This window comes from Phaenicophaeus curvirostris, chromosome 10 (assembly GCF_032191515.1).
Source record: "Phaenicophaeus curvirostris isolate KB17595 chromosome 10, BPBGC_Pcur_1.0, whole genome shotgun sequence".
In the NCBI taxonomy this organism is placed as follows: Eukaryota; Metazoa; Chordata; class Aves; order Cuculiformes; family Cuculidae; genus Phaenicophaeus; species Phaenicophaeus curvirostris.
Window position 1 is genome coordinate 7,630,170 of NC_091401.1, and position 14,616 is coordinate 7,644,785.

Here is a 14,616-nt window from a genome sequence, read left to right on the forward strand (position 1 = left end):
TTTGAAGATGACTTTTTGTCAGCATCTGTCCCCAATCACAAATGCATCTCTCACTCTTTCTGGGGCTCTGCCACCACAATGAACTAGAAGAGAGACTGGAGCTGTCTGCAGGCTCCTCCTGTCATCCTCTCCACTCCCTTCCCCAGCACAAGGTTGTGTAATTATTTGTGTGATGTGGGACATCTTCAGTAGAAAAGCTTGGGGGACCTGTCCTCACCTCCCACATGAGTCCCGTGGAAACAGAGCTCTCTCCCAAAGTGGGGGTGCTCTGGTTTCACAGCCATGCAGGAAGCAGGTCATCCCACCTGCAAACCGGTTGGAATCAGACTACGGTGCCGAAGAGCTGTGCTTCGGGAACCACAGCCTCACTGCAGCCACCCTGGGCACTTGCAGCCCTAGGCAGGGACTTCAGCCCATCCTCCTTATGCATTTCTGACAAGCTTCAACATGCTGGTCTCTGGGGTATTTGCCTCTCTCACTGCTAACCTCTCCATCAGCGTGCAAGGCCAGGCACTGATGAGGGGTCATGTCTTTACCAAGGGAAAAGAGGACAGAGGATACTGAAATTCCACTCCTGGGCTTGCACAGGTATTCATCCACGCGCACAAGCTTACTTTATTTTCCAGCCAGGTTTGCAATTTGGGAGTTAACGAGAGCCTGTACTTCCTCTCCCCAAATCCCCACACACCAAACCCCCAGAAAGCTCCTTGTCAGAGCTGGGGGTGAAAGTGTAAATGTCGCTGTCTTCATTTCTCCCTCGACTGTGAATGTCAGAGCAGTAGAGTATAAAATGCAGTAATATCTGGAGTGATCACTACGGCGGTATTTCTGACTTCGCCTGGAGCAGGATGGACCATAAATCTTGTGAGATAACATGTTGCCACAGAGACTTCCAGCCAGTTTTTCAGGCCTTAGGAGTCAGAATGCTGCCGTTGCATCTGAATCAGCCCACCCAGGGCTGGGCATTACTTGTGCAGAAAACAGCAGGTTTCTGTTGTACCTGTGAACCCTGGGTGTTTACTGCTTCCCTTATCATGAGATCTTGGTGGCATTGTGGGAAACCTTTCTAGTATCCAGTTCTCAACACGGTGAAATTGGGGTATTTGTTGTCACAAGACTGAACGTATAAGTGGTTTGAAGGAGAGACCAAGAAAAGTTACAGACTGGTTCAACGGAAGCTTTGAGCGTGTCACCTCTGGATCTGCAATGAGTTTAAAGCCACTGAAAAATATCTTACTCTCTGATGGATCATTAGCCTCAGCTGGGATGCCCTTCCTTGCCCATGGCCCAGGATCCCACGTCAGTCCCCCCCGTGGCTGTTCATCCTCATTGGGTCTTCAGTGTCACAGGGTTGGATTGACCCCTGCAGCCCCTGCTCACCCTTCTCTCCGGTGGGCAGAGCCCCTGATCCTGCTCTGGGACAAGGGACGGATCTACTCCTGCAGGGATGCTTCTGGCAGTCCTGACACTGCTCTAGCTCACCCTGCTGCACTTGGGAACGGTCACAGTGGTGCTAGGGACCCTTCTGGCTCTGCTTTTTGGCCCTGCTGGTGCTTCTCACTGCAGAGAGGTCCCTGCTGTCCCTCGGAGACGGTTGCTGTGCCTCTGCCTGGGTGCTGCCATGCAGCAGAGGGTGCTGGATCAGCTGGAGCAGAGGGAGCTGCTTTCCTCTGGCTCACCAGTGCTTTCCCTGGAGCTCCTCTGGGTGCCACTCTGCTCCTTGCCTCTTTGAGCCTGTTCTGTGGGGATTAGCCGTGCTTGGCAGAGACCTTTGCAGATGAGGAAACTGCCCATCACACCATGGGGACAGGGATTTGCATTCCCTTTGCTGATGCTGTGGGCCAACTCTGCCTCTCTGCGTCACGTGAGTTTTCCATAGCACAGAATCCTTCAGAAATGAGAAATGTGCTGGTCTTCCAGCTCAACTGCTGAGGAGCAGCACTTCTCAGAAGAAGCTCTGCTGACACACCTGGAAAGCTGGGCTCTGCACCTGAGAGAGGGGGCCAAATCCCCAGCCCAGCATGTGCTGCTGCTGCCCGGGCACATCCCCCTAAGATACAATCATTCCTTCTCCTACTCCTCATCCCTCACTTCCTTCTCGGATCCTTTCTTTGTTTCTCAACTTTTGGGAGATCTCTCAGGTTCAGTGTTTGACCAGATCAATGCACTTCCAGCTGTGCTCTGGCACTAATCAGCAAGGGGCTTGGAGGGGTGGACAAACGGCTCCTGCGCTCCTTTTGGCAATGGCCCTGTGTTTGTCATGGTACGTACGGCTTTGTGCCATGTCAGGCTGATGTCCCTTGTGTCACAGGATTTGCAGTCACAGGGGGTAACTGGCACAGGGTGGTTCTGGTGTGTGGGAAGCCCTGGTGGACACAGGGAAGAGGCCAGCTCTTCTGCAGGGGGGTGACACTTTAAGGGCTGGGTTTTGGTGGCTGTCTCCAAGATAATGTCCCCAGATTGAAACTCCTGGGGCCCTTCTAGCTGTCAGGGTATCCCTGGCTCCTGGGATGAGTGAAGCCCCTCTTGTGCACCAGCTCAGCCCTCCTGTGTGGAGGAGATTGTGAGAATAAGATGGCCAGAGACCTGGGGTCTTTGGCTCTGAGCATCAAGGCATTACTTATCTCTCTCCCAAGGGCTGGTTTAGATTGTCTGCAGGCCCAGGAACCCCAGAATGTGACACCTAACCATTGTACTGTTTCCTGGAGTCCCCCTGCAGATGCAACAGGTGTTGGTGCTGTGGCCCTGCCACAAGCACTGGGTGCCACAAGCGCTGGGCAGAGGTGAGCAGGCATCCCCAGGCCTGGACAAGATCTCTTTTAGCCCCAGAAAAGGGAGAATAATGGGTGACACATCCACCAGAGACGATTCAGCTGCTGGCACAAAGTGCAGACAGAGCCGAGTCGCATGCCGGTGCTGCCAGCCCTGCACGGGCTGGTACCACACCGCTGGGCTGAGCCCCAGGCGCCGCCTGCCACCCTGAAAGGCTCTTTGTGGCCTTGGTGGTGACAGTCAGACCCTGTGCCATCCATCTCTGCTCCCAGTCACCTGCTCACGACAGGATTCTGCACACGGTGCTTTTGTGACTTTCCCAGTCAGTGCAGTCGTGCTCTGGCTTGCACCATAACTGAAACCCGTGCCAAAATCCTTCAGAAGTCCCTCAGAGAGAAGAGTGGAGCATCAGCACTGTGCGTTTCGGGGGGTTTGCTCTAAATGCAGCCACTTCCCAGCAGTGCTGGCAGAAGGCCTCGTGTGCCGGTGTCTGGGGTGTGATGCTCTCCCAGGACGTGAATCCCATCCAAACCCCACACATCCCACATGGCGCTGAGGCTCACCAGCTCCATTCCCTAACAAAGACTCATGCCGGAGCTGCTCACATCACCCTGCGGTCTGTGTCCAGGGGCTAACCTGGCCCTGGGTGCACACTTGCACACAGCTCTGCCCAGCAGCGCTGGGGCTTTGCTTTGCTGCTCTGTTTGACCTTCCCTGGGCTGGAGGATTTGTTGCCTAATGCTGTTACTTGTGAGTAAACAGGTCCTCAGGTGGTCCTGGGGTGAGGTCGGTGGTGGCGTGTGCCTGGTACCCGCAGGGAATCGCACCAACAAAACAGAAGTGGGGCAGAGGTATTGGAGAATAACACTCATGATTTTTCTTTCCCATCTCCTGACAAGTGTTTCCTCTCTTCTATAATTCTTTAGAAAAAAAAAATCCAGGCATGCTAACCCCACCGCAGAGATGGAAAAAATATGCTTGGATTCCCAGCCCAGCTGATAGCCAGGTCTCCGAGGAGGCAGGACACAGAGTACAGGCCTTGCGCTTGTCATCTCTCAGGGATGCCTGCCAGGCTGAGCTCCTGCTTCTGGAAAACACCCCTCCAGCACTGCCTCCTTCCCAGCCATCCAGCTCTCAGCTAGTGCAGATGGGACTGCCAGGATCACCGGAGCATTTGAAATGTGCTTTTCGACAGGATTCATCCCAGTCTGATGCAGCAGAGAGAAAAGGAATCTGCAAGGAATTACCCAGGGGCCTGTAGATGTCTGTTAGACTGCAGCGAGGATGAAAGCAGATGAGCTTTTTATAGGACTCGCTGAAACATTCTTTGAGATCCACTCTCAGCAGTGCTTCAGGCTGAGCTGACGGCTTTGATCCTGCATGCTCACAGGAGCTCTTGTCGTGCTGCAGTGGCGAGCAGCGGGCAGACAGCAGATTTTGAGCTAATAACATTCCCCCAGCAGTCGCAACTGGTTTGGAGGATTTCAGTAAGCAAAGGCAGCAAACGAGCAGGGCTGGATTTTCAGCCAGCTGGAAACCGGGTGGTGGATGCGTCTCAAGCTGTAACTGCATCAGCGTGCATCGCACCCCCGCGGCAGAATTTTTAAAACATCACATTCCTTAAACGACCTAATTTTGGAGGTGTTATCAATGCTGTCAGTGGCAAAACCTCCTGAAGCTTCTGCAGCAGCAGCAGCCCCCGAGCAGCATAGGGAGATGCTCCCCCCAGCCCAGGGGTCTGCACCCTTGGGGACGAGTTATGGGTCATCCAGCTCAGGCTGTGACCTCTCTGACAGCTGGGTCCCTGCCACTCTCCTACCCTTAGGGATCAGCTGTTTTTCAGCCTGATTATGGGTCTGGCTGGAAATGCAGACAGCTCATGGTTTCGATGTGAGTCACAGAAGTTTTGGTGGCTTTTTCTCTCCTTGCAGCTCCAGGCTGAAGCGGTTAGCGGGCAGTGTCAGCCTCCTCTCCTGAGGAAGCAGATCTACAGCCCTTGGACTCATGGAGAAAAGTTTGGATGTGTCCTGAGCAGGGTCAGGGGGAGCAACTAGGAGTCCCACGCATTATTTTGAAGACCATTCCCCTCTGGGGAGGAAAAGAAAGACCCTGAGCTGGGTGGTAGGAAGGCTGGACTTCCCAGGGACCTCCAGTATGGGGGAAACTACTCCAGGGAGCCTGAGCTCGGTGCCTGCTGAGCTTCCTCTCCCAGCCCTGAGGCAGACAGAGCCACTCACCTCCCCCCCACCCGGGACAGAGACCTGACAAACTTGCTCCTTTCCATGGCAGGAATTCCTGCTGTACCGGGTTTGCAGGGAGAGATGGGTTTTTAGTTAAGCAGACTGTTACAGCTTGGGGACACAGTCAAATGCTTGAGTAGCGAATCCTTCCTTGTGTGCCAGTGTAGGACCTCGGCTGCCCCTGTAAGCATCATCTTACGCTGTTGGGGACAGAAGCAGCAGCTCTGGGATGCAGAGGATTGCCCTGGAGGTCATGTATCATCTGGGAGGTAAGCGGAAGCCTGACTGGGCTATGGTTGTAAAGCACTTTGGAAAGCAAGTATTTAATGTGTGATACATGCCACTGCGTGTTATTTGGTGTGTTGTGTTTGGGGAGAGGACAGCGCTGTGCCAAGGCTGTGCAGATGGGCTCCCTCATCTCCCCAGGCACGGCCGTCAGACCTGTCCTTCGCTCCCCAGCTTCCCAAACCAAGCGTCCAGCCAGCCACATGTTTGAGCACCGAGCAGCCACAGGGCTGGGCTGGGTCCTGGTGCTCCCACTGACCAGTTGCACTGGCTGGGCTCTCCCACACGGTTTACTCAAGTACCGCTGTGTCTGGACTCCACAGTGTTTGCAGCATCTTCCAGCTCTGCAGCAGGTGGCATCTGTGCAGGACTCCAGGTATCACCCATCCTCTCCTTTGTAACCTTCCCTGTCTTTCCTCTGCCCATCACCCTGCTGTGAGCCTCCTCCCCAGGCCAGAGCCCAGCAGGGGTGGGTGCTCCAGGCTCAACTGGCTCTCCCAAGCTCACTCAACACCTCGTGCCACCTTCACCAAGGCCTCTACACCCTCTGAGAATGTTCCCAGCTTTCAAAAAGGCTGTTTATACCCCTTAGTCCTCAAAGGGCATTGCAGCAGTTGTGAACTGTGGGATCTGCCTTTTGTGTAAAACACTATTATTTTATTTTGTTTTTACTGAAAATAGCCTGGACACACTGCCAGTGAATAACTATGGAAACGCGTCCCAAAGCAACGTGAAATATCTCAGGGTGAATCTTTGCAAGGGGCGCCACCAACATCCTGCCTGGGAGCCCTAGCGCCGCTTCTCCAGCTTCAGCATCAGTTTGTGATGTCAATATAACCCTTTGGTATAATAGAAGCACTGTCGTTTATGCTTACTTATCAGTCTATTTTTTATATCTCTAAGCAAGCCCATTATTTATTGGAATAAAATTGGAGAGGTTGAAGTCTGCACAAGGTCAGGAGGAACACAAATACCCATTTTCTAATTCTGACACTAAGCCTGCTAGAGGCAAAGGCTGTCAGTGCTATTAGCAGACATTACGGCACAAAGGGAAGACAATTACTCTAGGAGAACCATTTCTCCTGGGCTTAATGATTCACCAGCACAGCTAAGTGCCATTAATCCCCGAGGGAGTGAGGACAGGTGGCCTCATGAACACACTATTCCTTGCTCAATTGTTGTGGCAATGCTGGTGATGCCCTAGAGAGGTTCGCCCCTTCTCTGGGTATCTCAGAAAATACTCTGAGCAGGCGAGGGGCTGGCACGTGAGCTGGACCACGCTTTGGGCTTTCCCAGTGAAACCTGCTAGCCTGCAATGGGAATCCTTGCTCATGCGTCAGGGTCTTTGCTGTGAAGCCTTTCCCTGCAGCAACAAACATGCCACACAGAGTTAGGAGAGAAGCTCAGCACGTTCGCTTACTGTTTAGGTTTTCAGAAAGCTCCTAGACCCTCTGTGGTTTCCCACAGGAGGGATCACAGCTGACCTTTATCACCAAAGCATCCTCCTCTAATGGTTGTGTTGCAGCCCCTCCCCTGCTGGGCTCTACTAGGGGCTGGGGATGTCCTTGCAGCCTTGGGGTGCCCTGGCTGTGACAGCCGGGCCCTGCACGGGGCTGTTCTGCACCAACTGGTCCAATACACACAACAGAAGCTGGTGTGAGCTGTGGGGAGGTTGGTTTGTAAAGGAAATGTTGCCTGTAGAGCTCCCTCTGCTCCCCAGCAATACTCTGAAACTCCTGTGCCTTATAGTAGTACATCGTTTGTATGAAATCACAGGTGAATGCTGAGCAAAACTGTCCCAATTAGAGGTATAATGATACACAGAGGAGCTTACACTGGGGCTGTAAACTTCAGAGGTAAGGCTTGTACATTGTTTTTACCGACTGCCTTTGTGGAGAGCAGATTTGTAAGAAAAAATAAATAAAAGACCACCTTTCCCCCCAGGCTTGAAAAGCCTTGGAAAAATCAGTGTTCATTTGTTATTTACTGCCACAATATATTTGTCTGACAGTTGTAATCACTGCTAGAACCTCCAATCTGTCTAAAACCTGAATTGCCTGAACTTTTCTGTTAGCAATAAGGTAATGCAATGACCTTCTTGCATCAACAATTAATTTATCTCCTAGCGGCTCGTGGTGCCTGCTGCCCCCTCCTTCAGCTCCACAGGCTCAGGAAAGGCTCTTCGCTGCACGCCGGCGAGACACGGCACGTCCAGTGGAGCTGCAGTGTGGGTGGTGATGGAGGTGAGGAAACCCAGGGGAGAAGTGGCTGAGAGGACCAGGAAGGCGAGTGGTAACACAAGAGAGACGTAAATATGATGAGTTAAGGCAGCATGAGTCCTTCTGCCAGAGCTGATCTGCCCAGCCAGCAGAGAAGTGCTGTCTGTCAGGGTTTCCCTGGCTGAGTGCCATCCCAGCAGGTAAGGAGTGGAGGTGCTGCTGCCCCCCGCACAGGTCAGCTGAGGGCTGTGCGTGCTCCCTCCTCCCCGTGGGCTCTTGTGAGAGATGGTCTTGCTCACCCAAACTCCCACAGTGACCGGGTGCTCACGTAGCCCCTAAGCAACCCAGTCTCAGGGCTCCCTTGGAACACCAAAGCCGTGGGAGGGAGGAATTGCCCTCTGACACGCTCTAAAAGGCAGCATGCTGTAAAATTCATTACCCTCAGACTAGTTTGATCCCTTCTGTAAAATACATTTTGTGTTTAATCTCGGTAATGCAATGTCTCTTTGACATAAGCCTGGCAGTGCGTTTCACTGCCAATGAGTAACAAGAGAAACCTCCCTGTGGTGGTGAGAGCAGCCCTGCTTGGCAGGCACGTATAGTATCCTTTTTCTGGATATTTTCCCGTCAGGCTGTTTTGAGCTTCCTTTACCTGAAATCACCAGCGCTTGTCTTGCAACACATGGTGCACCAGGTGAGATGCCGTCTCTCTGAATCTGTAGCCTGGTGGATGTGCCCCAGGGATGATGATAGGTGAGGCTGAGCGTCCATCCCTGCTGCCCATATCCCAGGAGTATGTACAGTGACCTCACGCCTTCAGGAAAGCCTTCAGCCCACAGTCAGAAACTCACTGGCTAGTCTGCCCTCCAGAATGAGCTATGAGAGCTGTGTTTGGCAAGAACAGGGTTCATTTCTCCTCATGGGCACTTACAGCTCATTTAAATCGATTTAAACTAGTCTGCAGAGAGGAGCATCTCTCCATGCTACCCACCAAGCAGCCAGCGCTCTGCTGGCCCTGTGTACAGAAAACTAAACGGTCTTCAAATCTTCACCAAAGGGTAGAAGAAATGCTATTGCTCATGGGGAACCTTTGCTGAGTAAGAAAAGACAAGATTTTATGCATTGTATCAGGCCGGTGGTGTCAGCTAACAAGAAAGCCAACCCCGAGACAGGCTGCAGAACCAGCAAAACCGCTACGTGCCCAGAGCTGCCAGGCAGAGGCTGCGCCCCATGACTCGCACCAGCCCTGCCTCTGGCTTCATCCCCAGCCTCGCAGCCCCACGATTGCCTGCCAGCCCCTCCTCACCAGAGCTGCCCACTGACCCCTGCCTTGAGACAATCCCTGCCACTGTTTACTGTTCGTGTTTCACTACAGGGGAAGGTTGTAGCATCTGCCTTTCACTCCCAGCCTTGTTCCAGAATGAGTCACCAGAATGAAGGAGCTGAGCAACTAATTTGCCTTGTGATGGTGATTCAGCCTCCGCGGGGTGGTGACAGAGCGAGCAGAGCTATTGTTTCTCCCCATCAGCTGATGACAAAAGCGTTCTTGCCCCTCTTGTGACATTTCATTGTAAAAGAAGAAATATGAACAAAGTGATGTGCAAAATAGTGATGAGTGATGTCCCTGCCTCATGGAACACCCTCTGGCTCTCTCGGTCTACCCAGAAACCAGGGCAGAATGCTGCACAAACATCCCTTTTGCCCAGGGATGCTGTTACTGCGCTGCCAGTCCCAGAAGCAGCTCGGTGCACACAAGGGATGGCAGGTAGCTTGTCGCAGGCAGATGGAGGAACGCTCAGCTGTGGCAGCCTGGGCGCACCCCACCAGCTGCTGGTGTAGCCAGCATCAGCTGATTGCTGCGTCTGTACATCACCCGGCTTCACCTCAACCTCAAGTGGTTTATTAGAGGCTTGCACTATGAAGATGATGTGGGGTTTGAATGGCTTCCATGGGAGGGATGGTTCAGTAGATTAGGATGGTTCTACAGACAGCAAAAATGCACAACCCAGGGAGAATATTATCATAGAATCATCACAGAATCATAGAATCACCAGGTTGGAAAAGACCCACCAGATCATCCAGTCCAACCATTTCTATCAAACACTAAACCATGCCCCTCAGCACCTCATCCACCTGTGCCTTAAACACCTCCAGGGAAGGTGAATCAACCACCTCCCTGGGCAGCCTGTTCCAGTGCCCAATGACCCTTTCCATGGAAAATTTTTTCCTAATGTCCAGCCTGAACCACCCCTGGCGGAGCTTCAGGCCATTCCCTCTTGTCCTGTCCCCTGTCACTTGGGAGAAGAGGCCAGCACCCTCCTGTCCACAACCTCCTTTCAGGTAGTTGGAGAGAGCAATGAGGTCTCCCCTCAGCCTCCTCTTCTCCAGGCTAAACACCCCCAGCTCTCTCAGCCGCTCCTCATGAGGCCTGTTCTCCAGCCCCTCCACCAGCTTTGTTGCTCTTCTCTGGACTCGCTCCAGAGCCTCAACATCCTTCTTGTGGTGAGGGGCCCAGAACTGAACACAGGATTCGAGGAGCGGTCTCACCAGTGCCGAGTCCAGAGGGAGAAGAACCTCCCTGGACCTGCTGGTCACGCCGTTTCTGATACAAGCCAAGATGCCATTGGCCTTCTTGGCCACCTGGGCCACTGCTGGCTCATGTTCAGTCACTGTCAACCAACACCCCCAGGTCTTTCTCCTCCAGGCAGCTTTTGACAAGTAAGGAATATCTATCCTCTGGTTCCTTTCATGTGAGCTTTGACGGCATCAGGTGAAACAAGCAGAAGCCTGTTCACAACAAGAAATGAGGAGATACTAATTAACACAACTTGTAGCTAAACTGTGAAACTCTTTGCTGGGTGTCCTAGAGGGTACTAAAATTTCATAAAGATTTAAAAAATATTTCGTTGGATTCACAGAAGAAAATATGCGGTGGTCGGTAATTGAAACCCCACTATTGAATGCCTGAATCAAGTGCCCGTAGACGTGGGGAGAAAATTGAGGAACTGTTTTCGCAAGCTCCCCTGGACATTTACTTTCCCCTTCGTGTGCACTGGGGAGAAGCGCTGCTGGTCTGACTCGCTCTGACTGTTTCCATGCCCCTTTGCTCAAGGGCCGTGTGAAGTTTACAGGCTTCTGCATGAGTAATATGTGAACTTTCAATAAATGCTGCCTGATCAGTTACTGCTCCAAAATCCAGAGCGGCAAAACTAATATTGAGCTGAACTGGGAAAGCCTAAATCATCATTTACTCACTTTAGCGTTTTCTTTGCGTGCTTCTTTAGATTTTATGTATGGTGCATTTGCATTTTAGATTAAGTCCTAAGGGTTGCGTGTAAGATTAATTCACGATTGGTAGCAGCTTCAGGACATTTAGGCTGCAGTAATAAGTGTATTATTGACAGTGAATATTCATGGGAATAGATCAACTTGGAGGATTAAAAGACACATCCTAGAGGGGTGGATGTAATGAAAAGCGGGGCAACCAAGTAAATGAAGCAGAAAAGGTGTAGCTTTATTTGCACTTTACAGTCACTGTCCCTTCAGTTCATAATTACTGTTGCCAAAAGATAACAGCTATTAGCAGTGGCTGCAGATCCCTGGGCTCTTTGAAGTCCTGAACAATAGACCACAGGAGGTGCTATGGGACCTTCTTCATCTTCTCCCTGGTCTACAGCTTCCCTGGCTCACACAAACGGCTGATGGCTGTTTCCACCAGCTTTCCCAGTCACCTTTGATCGTAGCTTTGTGGAATAGGCTTAATTCTAATAGAATAAAAATAATCCCTTGCCTGATCATTTCAAAACAACCACAAGGAAGGCAGCCTCTGTATCTGCCTGGGTAGAGAGGAGAGGTGAGCTGGCCTGGGCAGCACCGATACCCCACGAGGGACTTTTCTCCCCTCCCAGCTGTCTGGTTCAGCCCAGTGACAGCAGCACCCAAAGGCCAACTTGGCCATGGCTTTACGTGAGCATGAAATAAAGCATCGGGGTCATCCTCAGATCCAGCAGGCACTGTGTAATGCAGAGAGCACAGAAGGTCAGCATTTATCCCTCAATTAAACCTGCAATCTAATAATAATATCTCAAAATTAAAACCAACATGGCTTTTTAATTCAAACGTGTTTTCCTTAATTGCTAGTATCTTACAAAGGCATTAATCTTGTGCACAACAACAGCCATTGACACAGTTTAATTTCTCAACAAGATATAAACACCGTTTAAGTGCTCACCATGTGGTTTTGCTTTAATTTCACACCATTAAGATGTTAGAACATGGCAGTCCCATTTTCACATGCTGCATGGGTATGAGCAGATGTTTTGTTACCCTGCCCGCTGCCAGCTGATTTCATCTGTTTTGTCTAGGGCTTTGTAGCACCAGTAATAAATGACTCACGCTGAGCATGGGGGTTTTATGCTTTCCATGTGCAGAAACCATAGGAAGGACAGAGCTCTCCCTTGCTACATACCTGACGCCTGCCAGGTGCTGCTTAGGACTTTCCGCACCAGTTTTGCACAACAGGCTTCTTATGGACTAGAAGCCTTTGCGAATGAGGAGGTTGCTTTGTTCTCTCCGCAGGTGTCCTCCAAATTAGCCAGCTCTGAATGTGAAGGCAAAAACACTCGCTCCTTGGATCACAGAAAACAGGTCAGGAAAGAATTCACGGCTCCTCAAATCTGAATGCGTATTATCTTAAGCAACCAGATGATGTAATACCTTTCATAAACAGCAGGGCTTTTCTGCATTATTCCTATATGGAAGCTGCTGCAGACACCCCCAGTTCTGATAGACAGAAACTTTGTTTTAGGAAAAAAAAGTATCACAGCCCAAGTTTCAGTTGTGGCCAGGTGACATCAATCTGTTCCTGCGGCAACACCAGCCTTGATATATCTTCTCACTCGCACCTGCGTTGTTTCTAACAGAGAAAGAGCAAGGCTGGTGAGGGAAGAAGTAGCTGCATGTTTGCTGTCCAGGTGAGTACATGATAGCAGCATCGTGTGGTGCTGTAAGGACCATGGAAGGTGGGAGGGGGCTCTGCAAGAGCTGGAGGTGTAACTGCCTCATCTTTGTGTAACTTGGAGACAGCAAAGGCTTTCTGCCTCCTAAGCAGTGCTTTGCTCTAACCAAAGCAATGTTGCCCTTTGAACAGTGCAAATGCAGATCTCCTTTGTGAATGAGTTTGTTTTAGACTTTGTTACCTGCTATGTCCTGAGAGGTGGTGGGAGGCACTTAACTCTAGTCTTGCTTTATACTTCAGACACTCCCAGAAACTCTGAAAAAAGCTGTCTGAGTCTCTAGGAAGTCTCTCCTTCCAGGTCCTGTGCCGGAAGCATCTTGTGACAGCTCTTCTCCCTTCCTGCTGGGGTTGCAGAGGAGTTAAGGAGGTAGAAAGCAAGACCCTCATCGCCAGCTATATAGCCCCAAACCTTGAAAGCTTCAGGATAACGCAAACTTTTTGTGGGAAGGGACACATCCACCATAGCCTGGACTTTCAAGGTCAATCTGCCTACATTTGGCCTGGAAAAACATTCTCCTAGCCATCTGACGTGATGTGAGTTCACGGCTCTGCTGCAAATCCTCGCTGTCAGAGATGCAATGCAATATGCTCACTCCTAGCTCTCCAGGATGGTTGTTCCCTGGCCTCCTGTTGGGTGTGCTGAACTTCAAAATTTTCTTTCAGCTTCCACTCTGGTTATTTCCTTGCTGAACTGCTCATTCACAGCAGCCTGTGTCTTTTCCCACACCCACCACTGTTGCTCTAGAGAAAAGTAATTCAAACTGCTTCCTTCTTATGGACCTGGAAGACCTAGTTCTGCCCCAGCACCAGTGTGCCACAGCCTCCCTTCTTTCCTTGCTCTTATTTGTTTGCATGGACAAAAATCCTGGTGCTATTGATGGAACAACTCTTTCCATAAGCCCAGCAATGCCCACGGCTCCAACTTGCCATCTGACCCTGGGCTGTGTGACTTCTCAGGACTCCCTCCCTCCCGAGCTGGAAGTGGCTGCGTGGATCATTCTTGTGCTACCAGCAAGCCTGTTTTCTCTTTAGTTTGGGTTCAGTTTTCTTTGGCCTGTGCAGCCCGGAGAGCTGCCCAACTGCTGTCAGTGCTGCCAACCAGCCCTGCGGTCTGGAGCTGCCTGTGATTCTGCTGTGTAAGAGGTTTCCTTGCATCTGCTTTACTCTGACTTTTCCCTGCTCCTGTTGCGTTGCCAAGAGAGATTCCCTTCCTGGCCTGAAAAGTAGGACGTGGCAGGACATCAGTGACCCTGTTGTGTGCTGGAGCTGGCCTGGGGCATGGCTGTCGGTGGCTTGTGAACCAGCTGAACGTGGGCAGGTCTGTGGGTGGATGTTTGGTAGAAGGAGATGGGTGAGGAGCTGTTGGAAGGGGTCCAGGCTGGGATGTCCTTTACGGCTGGCTGGCACCCAGGCAGGTTGCCCGGCACCTCCTGATCTGGGGTAGCAGCCTGCTCCCTGGCAGCCTGCACTGGTTAGCGTTCCATTTTTTGACTCCTTTCATCAAGATCTTTAGATCTTCTCTTTGACTTCATAGAATGGAATCGTAGAATCATAGAATAGAATAACCAGGTTGGAAGAGACCCACCAGATCATCAAGTCCAACCATTCCCATCAAACACTAAACCATGCCCCTCAGCGCCCCATCTGCCCGTCCCTTAAACACCTCCAGGGAAGGTGACTCAACCACCGCCCTGGGCAGCCTCTGCCAGTGCCCAATGACCCTTTCTGTGAAAAAATTTTTCTAATGTCCAGCCTAAATCTCCCCTGGCGGGGCTTGAGGCCATTCCCTCTTGTCCTGTCCCCTGTCACTTGGAAGAAGAGGCCAGCACCCTCCTCTCCACAACCTCAGCCTCCTCTTCTCCAGGCTAAACAACCCCAGCTCTCGCAGCCGTTTCCAATGAGTGGTATAGAGCTCATTTTTTCTTGACTATTTCAAAGCTTTGAGAGCGTGCAGGCATTTCTGCTGCTCAGGTGAGGAGCACAGATCTGTAGCAGCGAGTGGGAAGGACTGTCCCAGGTCTGTTCCTTCAGAAATCTTGCTCACAGAGGGAGGTGTGGAGCATGCTAGGCTGATAGCATGCAT

General features: G+C 51.4%; 1 protein-coding gene across 5 annotated transcripts in view; it reads right to left on the reverse strand.

Moving 5' to 3' along the window:
- ACAP2 (ArfGAP with coiled-coil, ankyrin repeat and PH domains 2) overlaps positions 1-14,616 on the reverse strand; it is a 190,530-nt gene that overhangs the window by 143,045 nt on the left and 32,869 nt on the right. The window lies entirely within an intron of this gene.